Source organism: Lipotes vexillifer, unplaced genomic scaffold (assembly GCF_000442215.2).
Source record: "Lipotes vexillifer unplaced genomic scaffold, Lipotes_vexillifer_v1.1 scaffold1163, whole genome shotgun sequence".
NCBI lineage: Eukaryota > Metazoa > Chordata > Mammalia > Artiodactyla > Lipotidae > Lipotes > Lipotes vexillifer.
Window position 1 is genome coordinate 144066 of NW_006784867.1, and position 4423 is coordinate 148488.

Here is a 4423-nt window from a genome sequence, read left to right on the forward strand (position 1 = left end):
GCAACCGGAAACAAATTTTGAAAGAATTGCAGTTTATATATTTCCAGCATTTATTCCTAAAGGGCACTGCTTCAAGAGTGTTTCATTGGAGTGTGGTTTTAATAAAGTCTAGAGCCATTTTCTTGTCCTCAAGATGTTCCTTGTAACTCTAAGGCTATATCTAAATTAAAGCTAATGACCAAACAGATTTTTTTCTCTGTTAATGTCTAGCAGGAAAGAACCATTAGAAAATTTCTGAATTAGAGTCTGTTTATTGAGAAGAATCATCATGTATTCCCTTAAGCAATTCCCTGTCTTAAAAGTAAGTATAACTGATATGTTCAGTGAGCAAGACTCATGGAATGTAATCAAAAGCAACTTTATTTTTTTCTCCCACTACTCTAATAAAATTTATTCAGTGGGGAGAAGTTCCTCCTCTGACCCTGGATAAAAAGTCTTGCAGTCCAAAGATTTTCTATTCACTCCTAGGTAATAAAAAGCCCTGCAGCCACTTTAAGTCACAAACACAGTCTCCTTGAATAATTAGAAGTCCCTAGGGCCCCCTGTAATAATCAGAGCTTCAAACTTTATTCACGGTTAGAGGGACGCCTTGTCTTCACAAGGGCTCATTGCAGACCAGCACTTCGATTTCTTTCTTACCTCCTTCTCCCTCACTAATGGTAATATTTGATGCTGCTAGAGTTGAAGTTCTGGAAGGAAAGGTCAGAAAGAGGCCAAGAAGGTCTTATTTGGCTGACACTGCCATAAGATGGCATTGGGGGTTTCAATCTGGTTCTTCCTCTCATGGGCTCTTTGTTAGGTTCTTCAGAGAAGACCACTGGGAGCCTCTCACCATGCCTCCTAAAGTGTGGATAATTTGGGACTAGATGATGCATCCTCTTCTGCACTCATCAGCCCCTCATGGGTCTACCCCAGTTGGGGTTACCTTGCCCCTCTAGACAGTCCTTTTCAGCCATATTTTCACAGGCTCCAGGCTGGCTCTTGCTCACCTGGACCACAGTTACGAATTCTTGCCCTCATAAACAGTAGAATGGAGCCACACTGGTGTAGCCCATATTGATCTCTTTCACTACTTGCCACCTCAGATTGATAGCAGAGCCTCTTTCCTTGAGATTCCTAAGGGATATATCGGGTAACTATCCACTGTGCCTCCTAAACTCCTGCTGATACGTACCAGAGCACACATTTTAGTCCTTCTCTTCAAGCTTAATCTAAAGGGAATGCATCTTCTACCCCCAGTCCCCCTCAGCACACTGATGCCTGTCTCCAAAGAATGACCCTCCTCATAAATCTTATTTCAGTCTTCAAACACATTACCAGCTCTTTTCGGTCTCAGACATGGGCACACCGCAGAAGGATGTTATTATCAAGTCAGATGCACCCGACACCCTATTAGTGGAGAAGCATGCACATTATATAGCATCCTATGGCTCAAAGAAAGATGATTATGAATACTGTATGTCTGAATATTTGAGAATGAGTGGCATCTATTGGGGTCTGACTGTAATGGATCTCATGGGACAGCTACATCGCATGAATAGAGAAGAAATTCTGACATTAAGTCTTGTCAACACCAGTGTGGTGGAATAAGTGCTAGTATTGGACATGATCCTCATCTTTTGTACACTCTTAGTGCTGTCCAGATTCTTACTCTCTATGATAGTATTAATGTTATTGATGTAAATAAAGTTGTGGAATATGTTCAGAGTCTACAGAAAGAAGATAGTTCTTTCGCTGGAGATATTTGGGGTTCCACTAAGCAGCTGATCTAACTGGAGTTAATGGTCTGCTGGAAGTTCCAGCATGCACTGTGCTAGTTATATCAGCATACAGGAGTACTGGAACAGAGAGGGCCAGTCTAAAAGATAAGGGCTGAATACAGTGCAGGCAGGAGAGACCAGCTGCTTCATGGGATGTGAAAATCTACTTTTATATAATAGGGAGAAATCGACACAAGATTCTCTTTTTGTGCGGTGGCAACTTTGGCTCTATTGGGGAAGCTGGATGCTATTAATGTGGAAAAGGCAACTGAACTGTTTTATCATGTTTTATCATGTTTGAACTTTGATGGTAGATTTGGAATCCCATGCTGGGCAGATCTATTGTTGCACAGGATTCCTGGCTATTACTAGTCAGTTGCACCGAGTAAATTCTCATTTACTTGGTTGGTGGCTTTGTGAACGACAGCTTCCATCAGGTGGACTTCCACATTCCATCAGGTGGAAGGCCAGAGAAGTTACCAGATCTATGCTATTCCTGGTGGGTGTTGTTTCCCTAAAGATAATTGGAAGGCTTCATTGGATTGACAGAGAGAAACTGCTCAGTTTCATTTTAGTGTGTCAAGATGAAGAAACGGGAGGATTTGCGGACAGGCCAGGAGATATGGTAGATCCTTTTCATACTCTATTTGGAATTGCTGGATTGTCACCTTTGGGAGAAGAACAGATTAAACCTGTTAGCCCTGTTTTTCTGCATGCCTGAGGAAATACTTCGGAGAGTGAATGTTCAGCCTGAACTAGTGAGCTGGATTAGATCCCTTGATGCAAAAGGTGCTTAGTGTAGTTTTACTGTTTTAACATTTCAGTATTTGAAGTGCTTAACAAACTTAATGGCTGCCATGTTAATATTTTATACATGAATTGTGTTGATTTTAATAAATTATATAATTATACATACTGTAAATTAGAGACCTTTGTTGTATCTTCAGCTTTCTGTTTTCTTCTGGAATGCTGTTATTCTGAGCGTAATATTTTGTTTATGCTTCAATGTATTTATCTTGTCTCCATAACAGCAAACTGAGTTGAACTCTATTTAGCTGATGAAGTCTTGTGTTCTGATTTTCCCATGTACTCCCTTGATATGTTATATATAACTATAGTTAATATAAATTGGTCTTTGTCAATGAGAATGTTAACTGATAAAGAATTGTTGAACCCCATAGGAATTAAAAGATGAAAAAAAAAAACAAAACACAACATTACCATTTTACTTCCTTGGTGGGACTAAAGGGTTTTCAAGAGTCCTGTAACTACTTTTCAAATATTCCTTTTTAAATTCTGCATATAGCCTGGCAGTTTCTTTGGAATACATCCCTTAGGGTATCTTGGTGTCTAAGATGAAACTTCTGAATTAAAGTCCTGTTACTCAAATAAATGTTCACAAAAGAGTAATAAGTAGACATTTGAATGTATTAGTCTTCACTGATAGGCATTATTGACTTGTACATATGAATTTAGGGTTAGTGATCTGTAGAGAGGCCCCTAAGTAACAAATAAATTAATTGTTCTTTATGCCCTTGATGTAGACCTTATTTTGATACCCTCACAGGCCTAGTGAGTGAAGAGGTGAACAAGAGAATGTTTTTAATTGTTCTTCAAAAATGCTGTAGCTAGTAAATCAAGTGGATTCCAGAATACAACATATGTGTTATTTGGATTGGGAAGGCATTTTCTCATAGAAAGAACATGGTAAGTAGTTTGAGATAAGTGTCTGATGAATGAATTAAACAATGATCAGGTATCTAGGCTATCTCTAAGGAATTCAGTTATGTCCCTAGAAGTACTAGCCTGTAATCTGAATGCTAAAAACAGAGTGACATATGGTTTTGGTAGAAGAAGAGTTTTTTTCCTCTCCTAGACTGAGTTGGACAAAGTGTTTAGCCAGTTTGGCTTTGGTATTTCTTTTTTTTTTTTTTGCGGTACGCGGGCCTCTCACTGTTGTGGCCTCTCCCATTGCGGAGCAACAGACTCCGGACGCACAGGCTCAGCGTCCATGGCTCACGGGCCTAGCCGCTCCGTGGCATGTGGGATCTTTCCGGACTGGGGCACGAACCCGTATCCCCTGCATCGGCAGGTGGACTCTCAACCACTGTGCCACCAGGGAAGCCCTGGCTTTGCTATACTTTAACCTCCTTTTTTTCTGGATACCTTTGTCCTGTCTTCTTGTGCTCAGGCACCTATTTACCCAGTATACTAATAGTTTTCTAAATCCCAAGCCCAGCCTTCTTTTCAGAGTTTTCTACATTCCTAATTCACCTCCCCTTTTCATTAACACAGTTCACATCAGCACCACTCACTGATCTAAGTTGGAGATAGCAGAAAGTGTTATGATTGAATTAATTCACACTAATGTTTAGATGGCTGGAAATAGTTTAAATAGTTTATCCGTGCTGGAAATCCAATATTTGCATCTTAAAAAAGAGGTTTATTAATCCAAATTAATTTAATCTGTGAAGGAATGAGTATCTTGCATAGGGCCTGGGATATGTTAAATTTTCAATATTATTTGTTGAATGAATGGATGAATGTTGGGCTTTCAGGCAGTATAAAAAAAATGAAGTGAACATTTTGTGCAATTTAGGGAAGATATTTTTAGGTAGGGGTGGCATCTTTTTAGACTTACCAGCTCTACCTTCAGGGTCAGC

At 39.7% G+C, this 4423-nt stretch overlaps 1 pseudogene; it reads left to right on the forward strand.

Annotated features, from left to right (window-relative positions):
* The first annotated feature begins 1338 nt into the window (after positions 1–1338).
* LOC103070202 (geranylgeranyl transferase type-2 subunit beta pseudogene) lies at positions 1339–2557 on the forward strand (annotated as a pseudogene).
* Positions 2558–4423: the final 1866 nt, after the last annotated feature.